Source organism: Cyprinodon variegatus, unplaced genomic scaffold (genome assembly GCF_000732505.1).
Source record: "Cyprinodon variegatus isolate N-32 unplaced genomic scaffold, C_variegatus-1.0 Scaffold137, whole genome shotgun sequence".
Lineage (NCBI taxonomy): Eukaryota > Metazoa > Chordata > Actinopteri > Cyprinodontiformes > Cyprinodontidae > Cyprinodon > Cyprinodon variegatus.
The window spans coordinates 819,097-833,281 of NW_015150590.1; the positions used below are offsets into that span (position 1 = coordinate 819,097).

The 14,185-nt window shown below is 37.5% G+C and overlaps 1 protein-coding gene across 4 annotated transcripts in view; it reads left to right on the plus strand.

Moving 5' to 3' along the window:
• The first annotated feature begins 3,141 nt into the window (after positions 1–3,141).
• The window catches only part of LOC107085934 (receptor-type tyrosine-protein phosphatase F-like), a 264,502-nt gene continuing 253,458 nt past the window's right edge, over positions 3,142–14,185 (plus strand). For all 4 annotated transcript variants that reach the window (XM_015376596.1, XM_015376598.1, XM_015376597.1 and 1 more), the window contains exon 1: positions 3,142–3,698. The gene's annotated coding sequence lies outside the window, so the exon portion shown is untranslated. The remainder of the gene's footprint in view (positions 3,699–14,185) is intronic.

Below are 14,185 nucleotides of genomic sequence, written 5' to 3' on the forward strand. Positions count from 1 at the left end.
TATGCCTCGCATTTGGCTCAGCTGTATCTTCCTCAAGTTTGACTCGCTGGAGGTGTGCAAGTAAACCGAGTCATCTGAACACTGCTGCAAACTCTTCAGCAAGGAAAATCCATATTGGTTATCCTTAAACTCACTAGAAGTTCCTAAGTGAAATCCTCACCTAATATACATATTTGTTCAATGCTATGATACTGCTGTAGGAGATGGGAATATCAACATTCACCTGACAGAAAGTGATTAAAAACAGTATAAATTCATTTAAAAATAAAGATTAATCCAAAAAAAACCAAAAAAATCCAAAAAAATTTAACCTAAACAAAAACAAAAGCAACAAACCCAATAAAAAAAAAAAGATAAAAAAAAAACAAACTAATTTTAGAGCTTCAAAGAAAAAATATTATGACAAATATTATGTTTACGTCCCACTTAAGGGGGTAACAGAGGTTGTACTCGTGTGACTTATTTCAAATATGGAAACAGAGGGAAGTGGATTTTCTTTGTCTGACTGCAGCGACATCAGAGCTTGTAGAAGAAAGAAAACTCAGAGCGATCAGTGCTTTTATGTTGTCGCCAAAGTCTCCAACAACATAGTAAAAAGTCTTCTCTCTCTGACTGTGGGCACGATTCAAGGGTGGGTCTTACCACCTGTCAGTACTATGGAGGAGGGAGGGGCTCACTCCCTCACTCACTGCTCACTGAAGATGGTAAACTCATGGCAACCAGTGCTTTTTTCTTTATGACCAGACTCTCTAACAACACAGATAAAACTCGCTAGATTTGCTGTTAATCTCTTTTTTAAAGTCGCTACAGGAACTCAATAAATGACAGATTCCTCCAAACTACGGCTGAAGCAATTAATCGAGTGAATCGTGATTAATCAATTATTGAAATAATCAGGCAACTAATTTAGTAATCGATTGTTAACTGGAGGGTAGAGACTCTAAAACATGCCTTTAGGTGAGAGAGCAACCCACTTAGAGCAGCAATTATACCAAAATCGTTAAAAACAAATCTGCAAATATTTAGCATTTAACATAAAAATATTTTTGCGTTTTCACTATGCTCTATCCCGAACTCCTCAAGTGGAAAAGTTTTTTTTTTCACTTGTTTTTTTTTTGCAGAAAGTCTTTTTTAAAGAACCTTTTGCAATCTGATTATTCATCTATTAATTGAAAAATTAATGGACGGAATAATCAATCATCAATCATTACCATTGGTTTGCTTTGCTTTAATGCTATGGATGGATTTTGCTGGATTATTTTATTTTTTTTTTTTTACAATAGAACTAGTTGGCTCCATTCATATAATGAAAGTTTACAACAGTAATTTTAAACCGGGTCTGTGAGTGCATTGCAAGGTATGCATGAAAATATTTTATTTTTTAGGTTGTAAAATAAAATAGAGTTGGGATCGGATTTCCTTTGTGAGTACCTGATTGAAAAATTTAATTAAAGTAATTTTTCTTTTATGTTTGAGTTCACCTTCAGCTTTGAAACACATCTGAACCCAACAGAGGAACAGACTGGATGTAGAGAACAGCCTGGTATCAGCTGTTTTTCACAATGCGCTATTGGAGCTCATCCAAGCAAGCTTAGGCTGAATATAATTTTTGTTCTGTATTTTGTTCCCAATTCATCAAGTTTAAAGTCTTAGGGAAGCGGCTGTTCCAACAGTTGCAGTTCTGAATTTTCCTCAGTGGTGCTCAATTTTACACGAGTGAATAAAGTGAATGTGATTGGTCGATTATCAAGGGGGCGGGATCGTCATGGCAGAAGGTTTGCAAGCCTTTGTGGTTGTGGCCGGTGTCTCCGAAGCATCTTGCTAACCAGTTAGCAACTTAGTCCTAGTAGGTTCCCAATGGGAAACTACATTGGGACCAAGTAGCACTTAGAAAAGACACTGTCAAGGAAAGCTATAGACAGCGGAAACATGCAAGAGGAGGATAACTTAGCGTTGGTGGTCATGGATGAGTCTCCTCCGTCATAAATTTTTTATCTAAAGGATTAAAGTGGGGACGAAGTTGTTGGAAGAGGACGCCAGGGTGGCAGAAGCTTGGTTTGGTGTAGAAGGCTTCCAGCCGTACATGTTTGAGCCCTCGCCTCGCAACACTGCCAGTTCTGCTCTATGTCTGCTGAAGACACAGACGTCCATCCCCGTGAACACTGGTAACTCAGTGGTAAAGGAAAAGATTCGTATTTCTTATTTCAACCGTTACGTATAATAGCTACAAAATTTAAATCAAGATGCTATGACCGAAAAAATTAGATTGACAGATGACTGTTAATATATGATTGGCCGAATTTAGGTGTACAAGCTGACATATAACTAACTGGCCTGTATAAGATAACGAACCCCCCGGTTTCAAGACAGGATTTTTTTAAATAGAAATTTTCAAACTTTTGGGACAATATGGTCTGATAAAGAGTACATCTGTATACATGTTTAAGGTAGGATAATTAGAAATTTAATATGACTTCCCTACAACTTTAAGTGATTAAAAGGGAGTTACTCAGAGGAGCTCCAGTTTCATAAAAACATGTTTATAATAAATATTTTTTTTATTTTTTATTTTTCAATTTGAGATGGAAAGAATAAAGTGCTTAGGAATTATATGCTCAGTCTAAAACGATAAGTAAAATAGTTTTTGTTGCATACTCAGTTATTGTACGTTCCACTTATGGACAGTCATCAATACTTTTGACTCAGAGGGACACTAATGGTAAGACAAAATACACAGAGCTGTACACAAGTAAAAAAAGGTTGGTATACACTGGTTTAGAGCATTAAACACCATAATAAAGTTGAGTTATTGATGGATTCTTTTTTTTTTTTTTTTTTGCATTGATTAAAAAATAATGAGACACACTAAAATTAAAACTAGGCAGTGGTTCACAAGAGCTTTTTAAACTGTAATGGGATTAGTGTGTTGGGGGTGGTGTCTGTGCCCAGGGGTCTATTGTTTCATAATGCGCCCCTGTCTTGGGTCATAATCACCTTCCGTCTCTTTCAGTTTTATGATTTGTGGTTAGCACAGAAAAAAATAAGTAAAATATTCGCGTTTTCGTGATAATGGTAATAAATAGACACGCAGAGAAGAAGAAGAAGAAAAAATCCCACTGCTTGGCCGACCGAGCGACCTGTGCGTGTTTTCAGCACGGAGGCAGAGAGAAGCGTGACTGGGAAGGAAGGACAGACGCACCAACTCCATGCCTTTCGCTGCTCCTGTTCGCTAATTAACTTAAAAAGGGTGCATTTCACAGACAAGGGGAGAAGCTAGATTTCTTCTCTCCGTCTTTTCCCCTCCTCTCTCTTTCTTTCTCTTGCTGTCAGCGACGCCGAACACTTGAGCGAGGCTGACGTTAACCCGCTAGCGGCAGCAGCGAACCGGAGCTGCCACGGAGTAAACCCACAGTAGACCCACAGTAAACCCCCCCCTTCCTCCTCCTCCTCCCGGTGTCGGCTGACCGGGATAGGACCTCGTGTTCCTCCGGACCTGGACTTCTATCTTCCCCACCTGTTCTTCAAAGAAACAATCAGCATTTCTTGCTTTTTACGCATTTCTCGCTTTTTACGCGCTCACGCGCTCGGTTCCTGACATGAAGTGGATTGGTTCAAACTAGTGAAGACGGGACTAAACCCGGTGCTGCTGCTTCACATAAGGACAGAAATGCAAACGGGGGCCACAAGGACGAGATTCAGTAAGTAATACCTGATTTAATAAATAAAAAATATATAAATATACTCCATTGAACTTGAGTCAGGTTTGGCTGCTTTTAAGTTACCTAACTTGCATTGATTTATTTATTTTTCTATACATGAAAATGTATAAATCCGCATTCAATTTAAGACGGAACTTTCCAAAAAACAAAAAAAATATTGCAAATAAGCTTGTGGGCTTAGAGACAGCCACGCATGCAGTTTGTTGCTCCTCTATTTATCCAGACTGTATAGCCAGCAGCAACTTTTATGACTACAGCGCGTTATATTGGTCTACTGGAAGGACAGTGACAGAAATACAAAACATGAGACAGAGTGGTGTTTTTCATTCACTTCGCATGGCATTTTTTTTTTTCTTCAATGAAAATAAAAACAGAGCCGTGCATGACTAAGCCGCCTGCACCTCTCCATGGACAGCCTGGCGTCGCAGTTGTCTTTGCAGGGGTTGAAATTTTCACCCAAGCAGAAAATCTGTCGAGAATCACTAATGAAACATGGAGGGGGAGAAAAAAAAGGGGGGAGGTGGTGATCTGTAGGGATTGAGCACGTCGTCACCCCGTGATTTAATATGCAATTTTAATGTGATCATTTCACCCATCATATAAATAATAATTTGTCAGAAATGTGGATGGTTTTCTTGGAAGATTGCTTTACTTCATCAAAGGGAGGTCTTTGGGTGTTCAAGTGCAAAGGCACCTGCCATGCTCTGTTTTTGTTTGTATGTTTTGTTTTTTTGCACCAAACTATTTCTGAACACTATTCCTTTTATGTTGAGGCAGGGGTGATGCAGTATTTCTTTGGGTCTTGGGCAGTGTTGGATTTGGTGCCCTTCCATCGGTGGGTGTTCGTCAAAGAAAAAAAGATCCCATTCTCTGGCCTTGTACTTGTCTCTAATGTTCCAAAGATATCTATAGCAAATTAGCCCAGAGAGACAATTTTAATGCACATACTAGAGTAAATCTTCAATGCTAAATCTTTCCGCTTATATTATGATTGAGACAGACTATTTATCCAATACATGTAATTTGGTCAAATTGATTATAACAGATTATATCAGGTAGGTACTCCGATAACCTATGCAGTGTTGATAAAAAATGATGACACCCCTCGCAGTTATAAGTTTTAATGTACTTCAGGACTCCTGGCAGCATATTTCAGAGTAGCAGGCCTCTACGATAAAATGTGTTACAGCAGCACAGAAAGTTGGGAAGCTGGAGTACCTGGAGAGAACCCACACATGCACAGGGAGAACATGCAAACATGCTGAAAGACGCCGGTAAGGCAGCAGTGCTACCCACTGCCCCACTGGGCAGCCTATGAACATACCGATGGTCGATAAAATGCAGCATTGATGCGCTGGTGTGGTTGCAGAATGCCACTTTTCACACATAAATGCCACTTCCCAGCATGCAGAAAAGTACTAAAGAAAAAAGATTTTTTTTATTTATCCTGGTGATAACCCAGCTAGGGCTGCAACTTACGATTATTTTGCAAATCGATTATTTTTTTGGATTAATCGATTAGTAATCGGATAGCCAAAGGTTCAAAGATTTTTCACGGAAGTAAACCAGGTAGAACAAAAAAAAATGTCCACTTCATGAGTTCTGGATAGAGTATATTGAAAGGCAAACACTTTTTTTGATTCTTAAATGCAAAATTTTTATGTATTTTTTCACAACCTTGGTATAATTACTGCTATAAGTGGGTTGCTCTGTCAGCTAAAGGCATGTTTTACAGTCTCTACACTCCAGTTAATGATTAATCGATTACTGAATTAGTAGACGATTATTTCAATAATTGATTAATGAGGATTAATACAATTAATTGTTTCAGCCCTAAACCCAGAGCATAATTCAGCTGCTTTTTACAAGCTCTTTCATTTTGCCCTGATTGTATTAACATGATAGACAATATGTCTTAATCGTAATCCTTAATTTCAGACGATATGATGTAGCTTTGATATTGATATAAACAAAAGGAAGACCTTAGAAAGAATTGTCCACTACAGAATCCTATACAAGTTTATCAGTTATTTTTCATGTTTATAGAATTTCGCCAGTATAAGAAAAAAATGTAGAAATATCTGCTTTAAAAACAAAACACATAAAACCTGAAACCTCAGTCACTTTCAGATAATGAAATGATAGACTCTAATGTATATTAAAATATTAGGAATGTCAGTTGTTGTCAACAAACTGACAACACTAAACCAAAACACTGCAAACTTGCACCATATACATTTAATTTTCTCCCACACTGTTTACAATTTATCACTGCTGCACTTTAAGAAATTGAAATGTCATGAGAGCTGTACAAAACAAAATTTTGTTTTGCGTACAGCATGTGAATGCAAAATGACAATAAAAGTTGTCTAAGTTGAAGTCAGTCAAATCGGCATCATTGAATAAGATCATGTTGCATGGTACGTCACTCAGATATCAAGATTAGGGCTAAAATAATTAATCTTGATCAATCGATTATGGAAATGATCATGAGCTACTTTAGTAATTGATTAATCATTAACTTGTGTATACAGACTCTAAAACATGGCTTTGGCTGAAAGAGTAACCCACTCAAAGTAGTTATCATACGGAAATAAAAAAAATATACATCTTACATTCAAAATGAAAAACCTTTTTTTGTCCGTAAATAGGCTCTATGCACAAGTACTCAACGGGTCACTTGGGTAAATTCTTCTTTCAGAAATCTTTATCCATTCAATTATTCATTGATAAATTGAAAAACTGATTAATCAATTAGCAAATTAGTTATTAGTTGCAGCCCCAATCCACATTAAATTGCTGTACATCCCTACTAAAGAAGATAATTTTAGTGTTGGATGGTTGAAATAATAATAATAATAGAAATTGAACACCATTGATCTTACAATGGAGAAACAATGGAGAAACTCACTTCTGCATTTTAACCCAATCCCCTTGGGGAGCAGTAGGCTGCCATTGTGCGGAACCTGTGGAGAAATCAGAGGATCGCAGGCTGTGGGATCAAACCGGGTACTTGCAACCTTGTCAGAGCACAAGCACACTGCTGTAACCACTAGGCCACCACAAAGTGGGTGTACTTTCTCTTTATAATGCTTAAATTCTCAATGTAATCTCAATGCTTCTGTATAAATGCTTCCCGTGCTAATTGTGCTGGATACTGGCCAATCAAGACACAGTACTCGAAAATTGCAACATTCCAGGAATATTTTTTCACAAATCTAGGCCAGACACATTTTCACTGAATTCTAATATATTCTAAATAATTTTTGGTAAAAAGCTAAATACATTTTATTCATGTAACACACGTGGGCAAGTGTCAAACTGCCCTTAATTCATTAAAATACTTCACAGAAAAATAATGACAAAATGGTTGAGGTACATGGTTATGAAATACTTGGAAATGAATTGAGGAATTGAATAGACTAGTGTGCAAACTTGGAAAGTGGAGTGCTAGCCTTGCTTGAGCCTTTCAAATTAAGCCAACATGAGCACCATTGATCCTCTCTGAAATGACTCAGTGTCCTTTGCAGGCTGTGTGTGTTTACCACTCTATTCTTTACAAACCTTTCAAATGAAATTGAAAAGTAGGGTCTCATTCCTGACAAATGCAATCACAGGTCTGACGTTTTAAGACCAGTAGTCTGTGCGAGACAACACTGGCCTTTTTGGTGGCGCGCCCTGATGGCTGCAGTTTAATTAGTCTGTGGCTTGGGTCGACTCTGTTCCAGGGACCAGTGGGTGTGGCCAAAAAAAAAAAAAAAGATCATACACAATGAGCAATCATCTGAGAGAAAATTGCATATTAAATCTTTTTCTGACACCATTTATAAACAGCCAATTTGATGTAATAACCTGCAGCCATTTTCCCTGGTTTTATTTATGACTTTTAATTAGAGATCTAACAGTTTTCTCAAAATTGGTTGTGAAAAATGATTGGCACATCAAACGCAAAATAGTTTTTTCTTTCTTTTTTTACCTATGTATTCAATCTAAACTAATCATTCCTATAACTCGTCTATACAAACATTGATAACATACCCTTTGATGAGCGTTTCAATTTATGCTTTTAATAAAATGCAGATAAAGATAAAAGACACAACAGTAGGGATCCTGTAATTATTGCTTCCTTTTACTGACTCAGAGCTACCGTCTCTGCCACACCTCCTGCAGCATTTTTTTTCTTTTTCCTATGTAATCGGTCTAAATCTAAATCAGGGCCAAACAGAAAACAAAAACCCACCAATAAACGACAGAAATATACCCATATCAGTAGATCTCAATTTTTTGTTGTTTATTCATTGATGTATTTTTCATTTTTTTCTTTGAAAGGTTAGGGAAGCAATTTTGTTTGCAGAGCGTCATGCTGAAATTGCCTTATTGCCATCCTTAATCAAAATATAACTCCATTTTAATTAGAACTGTCAGAGACACAATGAAGAGGCTTAAGCATTAGCCAGAGCATATCAAGATGATGTAGGGTGGGTTAGTTTCTTGCAGTTGCATCACTTGGGCTCTGACAAGAAAACTATGGCCTTACTGCAGGCTTGGGGTTTTTCACCCTCAGGTCTTGGCAGCTGAATAGACAATAGCAAGGTGCCTGTTTATTTGAAGGTTTTGGTGAAACCAGCATAAGTTTCATACTATGCTGTGCTGCTCTATTTTTTTGTGAATTGTAATTCTTTTATCTATTTTTTTTTTCTAATTTCCTTTGAGAGAAGAAAACTCTTTCTTGCTGTGTTTTGACCTAGAGAGTGAGAATTACATTTTGTTGTCTTAAGGACAGATAAGTTTTCATTCAAACCTATGTTGACAGGCCTGATAGGCAAACATGCTGCTATAGCGTTATGGTTTACTTCGATCATGTTGACTAGATAAGGAGAGCCGGGGTGCCTTTAGGGTTTGTAGCAGTCTCTAATCTGGTTCATTTTTTTTTTGTTTTATCCTTATTTATCAGGTCTTTTTGTGGGCTGTGATGCATTTGGTCTCTTTTTCCTGCTTTCCTTAATTAACACTATAATTATCTACCTCAATGTGTATCGCCTGCATAGAACTAGCAATGCATTCCAGAGGGTATTAGACTTGGTTTACTCTAAAGCAAAGGTGATTCAACTGAAGACATGTGATTTAGATGACCATTATTCCTGAGGGATTAGCCAATAGCCCACTGTGTTCTGCTACACTGCTTTATTCTTTCTTCTTTTTTTCTAAACACTCTTTTTTCGATTTTTAAAACAAGCCAAGGCTCCATAGGTGTTGACATCATCTGTTAGACATACTGTACTATATTATAAAAAGCTAGAATTAAAAGTAACATTAGGAAACATTCTTTTTGATTTCTAATTTCACTAAGTCAATTTTTCTTAATTTTTTGTTCATTTGAGCCTCACAATTTAGAGCTCATTATTCTTCTTTCTTATAGAAAAACATAGACAATTTGTTTCTGATCCAAAATACTTTACAAAATATTAAAATATTACAGTTGAGTTTTCCTCAAAAAGTTGTAGATAATTTGTTATTGAATTATTTCACAATTAAACTTGTTAGACTTTAGAATGATGTCCATTTGGAAACCATATGTGCTTCCTTAATGCTGAATAACGTCTTCATTTTAACATGAAAGCACATCTCAACATCTGGTAAAAGAAATGTATTCGTATTTCAAATGCAAAAACCTCCACGGAACATAGTGTTGGTTATAAGGCTGTTGTAAAATAATTCAGCCAAATAAGTTCATAAACAAGCCAAGTAGAATTGAAGATACCCTGTTCAACTAAAGTAAGGAATTAATTAACAGTGTTAGTTCATTAAAATTGATGTTAAATCTTTTATTTACCAACATAAACCAGGGTGGTGGTCTTTTTGCTTTATATTTTTCGTACTCTTCAAACTTGGCTCATTTTGTACCCAAATCATTTTGGAGGCATTTGAAGCAGAGATTTTTCACCGAGCCTACGTCAGTACATTTTGGATTAGAAGTAAACTGAGTACAAGTCCTAAAAACATGATTTTCTGTCTTAGTCTGAGACAGATAAATGGACCTGCATTTGTTTAAGTAAATTTGCTTTCTAATATTAAATGAACGGATTTGGAGTGCAAAATGTTACACTTTGGTTATAAACAGTAATTTTAATTGTAAAAAAAAAAAAAAAAAAAAAAAGCAGGAACTAGATGGGTTAGTGTGGCCGTGACACCGCTCCCTTCCCCCCCTTTCAGGTTGTAGGTTCACTTATTAGGTCATGTGTATGTGCGTCCGCATTTTTTTTTTTCCTTTCACAGAGACTGTGTGTTGCAAGTGGGAGCACTAGGTTGTGAAGGTTTTCTTGTATTTGTCAGGTTGGGGTCTGAACAGCTCCCTCTCCCAAGCACATCTCTAGTCTCCGCTAAGTGCGGAGCCCATTCCCCCCGTCCTGCTATCCCTCCGTTGGCTGGCGCCTGGGCTCACCGGTGCACTGGTGGTGCTCTGTGTTTGGGGGTGGATGCCCGGGCGGGTAATGGCTTATTCCTGGTGGCTGCTCCACGGGGCCTGGCCCGCTGGGTCCTGGCCAGACATTGGGGTGGTTGGTTGCCTGCGGAGCCCACGGACTCGTCCCCGCGGCTCCTGGGGGCTCCTGGCTGGGGGATTTCCTCGGGGGCCGTCTCTCCTCCTCCCTTGGTGGGGGTTGGATTTCCTGGGTTGGCCCCTCCTTGGTCCCTTTGCTCTTGGGGTCCCTTTGGGCGTCTGGGGCTTTGGGTCCCCCCGCGCTCAGCTCAGTGCTCTGGAGTCTTTGGCTGTTCACAACCACTATTGGGCATTTTTCCTTTGGATAAACTTTACATCCACAAGTGCACCCTCACAAACAACTACAGGTACTTAGAGATTCACTTCCATACAGAAAGCCCATATTCTTATCTTCAGGTAACACAGAGTACATGTCAGATTAAATAATACTACTTATACTTCAGCGATAGTATCAAGGTGGTAATTTATTGTATATCTTATACTATATCCATTGGTTGTGCTGTTTTTTTAACTTCTCTTTGCAGTTGATGAAGCAGACTGAAGAGGTTTTTATCGTTATCTCCCCTTTTATCTCTTTCATCTTTTCTCCTTTTTTTCTGTTTTTCCTGTCCTGTTCTACTTACATTGCAGTGTCCATACAATCTGTAATAATCCCTGCATGAATTATTATAAAGATTTATATGCATAAATCAAGCGGAACACTATGGCGATAGCCGTACTGCTCCACTTGTGAAAGCAAAATCTGTTGGGCTCTTTTTGGCATCAAGATAATTATTCTTATTGCCACATTGCAAGACAGGACACTGTAAGAAAAAAATAAAAAATTTAAACCCATGTTGTAAAAAGACTAGGTTTGGGCTTTATTCGATTTTGAACGGCTCCGTTCCCGTTCTTATTCCTAGTCTTGATTCTGGTTCCTATTCTTTCTCAATTCCGATTCTTTTAAGGGAAATTATCAAAAAAGCTTGTGGATATTTACATTTTCTGAAACATTTAAATTTGTGTAAAAATTAAAGGTATAGTGGAACATTTTTGTGAATTAAAGTTGGACTTAGAAAACCTTAACTTTGGTTTAGTACAGCTTTTCAAACAGTAAATAAAAACATTAAAACACATTTCCTTATATCCATATTAGACAATTTTATGTCTGTATCATCCTCTTACTGCAGTGCGGCGCTAGAGTGAGTGTTGGAGTTAGAAAAAGCAGTGCAACAGGTGTTATGCTAAGGAGAGTATCTTCACAGAATTTATATCCTCAGCGTCGTTCCCTGCACCCCAGTTCCACTCAACTAGATGTGGAAGTAGTGATGTTTTGCTTTTGTGGTCAGAGGGACAATGAGATTCTTACTTGGTTGTTCAGTTAGTGGTTACATCATATGAAACAGATCCTGACTTAAAAAAGATAAGCAATGAATAAATCAATGCTTAAATAATTCAATAGTTTTGAAGATGGAGATTAAGTACTTTTTATTACATCAAAAAGACATAGGAAATGAGGCGGGTATTTGTTAAAACATAATGTAAAAGGAAGAGAGCATTAAAAAAAGGCTGTGCTCTCTCTGAGGAAGGTTCAATCCAAATGCAGGGGGAATTAATTCCCTGAGGGAACCTAATGCAGCACAACACCTGTGCAGCGGGTCAAAGGTAAAACCCTTTTCCTGTGAGTCCGGTGGTGTATACTCATGTCAGCCAGCCTTTTATTAATACAATTCATTGCAAGTGTTGCATGGGTCGTGTATTTAATCCATGCTAATCCAATTTTTTTTAAAGACACTGCAGGAATAGGTGGTTGCATATGCACTACTTCGGGTTCTTTTTGCTCGTATTCGGCCACTTCTTTCTTCATTTAGGGGACTGGGCCCAGAAATTAGGAATCGAAAATAAAACATTGGAATAATTCCATGAGAACTGAAAGGTTAAAGCTGATTCTAATCGGTTCTCACTTCTTGATTTTCTGTTCCTGACACTATAAATGATATGTTATGACTTACTTCGATTTGGGTATGGGGCCACTTAACAGTTCACCTTTAAAAAATTGCTGCAGTTATATTAAAGTAACAGAGAACGTGACGGGGTAACCAGTATTTTCTCTGGCTGGGTGGAATATCATAGTATTTCCTCTCCCACACCTTTTACTGCAACCTGCCAACTATAAACTGTATGTCTGTTAAGCAGTAGACTGCGGGCCTATTAGACAAGCAGACAGCCTGGTAAAATATTCAGCTGATATAAACTCGTTGAAGTGATCTTGCTGTAAAAATAGCAACAAAGACGTACATTAATTGCAGCAATAGGCAAATTTAAGAGATAACCTGTCCTGAATTTAGAGGGTTTTATTCTGTGATTTCTTTCAGTCTATGTATCAAACTAAGATAATAATAGATGAATGTTAGATGATGAAATAAAACTGTAACAGTACAACATAATGTTGCATCTTTTCTTTGTGTGTTAAATAAAAGCATTTTGATTGCAGGGACAATTAAAAAATCCTTGTGTAAATTCAGGTACAATAAACTGGTATTTTTGCTCAAGGCTCCTTTATTTTTTGGGAATTTTGTTTCTAAGCAGAATCTTATCTGGTTAATTAAAAGAAAAAAAAATCAATCTTAGTATCATTTTGTATTGGATTTTATTCTTTATATGACTAATTTATTACCAGAGGTTATGAATTTGGTTTTACCACTTTTACCCTCCTGTTTCAAAATGGGGCTACAGTACTTGCTGCTGTTACTTGCCCTCCCTGGAGTATCTCTTATTCTGCTAGGAGTCTTGGACTCCACAGAAACCAGCAATTGTTGTCAGGTATCTCACCAGTAGCAACCCATGTGGTGCCCTAGTTCTGCTTTGCTATGTTGGCAATTTGGTGTAGCAGGCCTGTAAAGACTTGTGTACCTGCTGTGATCTAGATGAAGTGGCCCTTCAGCTTGTAACAGACCTCTTTAAGAGTCGAACAAGTATTACTATCACCCACTGCAGTTTAGAAGGGGTGGGATTGTGGAATAAGAACTAGCTAAATGACATCTAGACATCCCTGCACAGAACGAGCAGCGGGGCGTCAGGTGGGACTTACTGGGTGGCTGAAACTCATCTTTGAATATAGCATAGAGTGCTGTGGGACAAAATATAACGCAGATTGCTTCTGTTTTTACATTTTGTCACATGTATATTTTTCAGAAAAACAAAACAACCAGAGTAAAAACAAAACATAGTTTTATTCATTAAGGTCAGAAAATAAACTGATAAATATGTAAATATGTTTACCCCCAAACTATATAATCATGAATAATTTTGAAAAGTCTTTACCTGCCTATCGCCTGAATAGATCCTCTGGTTGAAAATTTATCAAGAATAAGTCCTAAGAAAATGTGAGAGGCTAGTCCCAGACTTTTAGGAGTTTAGAGATGCTGTTACAGAGGCAATGATAGAGCTCCAGAATGGTACCTGGCAAACCAGGGAGAATAGCCATTATCCAAAAATGCAGAATATATGTAAGGGAAAAAAACTAAACTTTCCCAAAGCTGGTGAGCTCATTAAAATCCCCCTAAAACACAAATCATAAAGTGACCTTCTCTAACACTTGGGTAGTGACAGTGTGTACACTAGCAAGTCAAAGTCTGAGTGAAAGATAGAAATAATGGAGGGTTTTTAATTGGTCTAGTCATGACAAATAGAAATAATGGAGGGTTTTTAAGTGGTCTAGTCAAAGTCTGAGTGACAAATGGAAATAATGGAGGGTTTTTATTTGGTCTAGTCAAAGTCTGAGTGACAAATAGAAATAATGGAGGGTTTTTATTTGGTCTAGTCAAAGTATGAGTGAAAAATAGAAATAATGGAGGGTTTTTAATTGGTCTAGTCATGACAAATAGAAATAATGGAGGGTTTTTAAGTGGACTAGTCAAAGTCTGAGCGACAAATGGAAATAATGGAGGGTTTTTAAGTGGACTAGTCAAAGTCTGAGCGACAAATG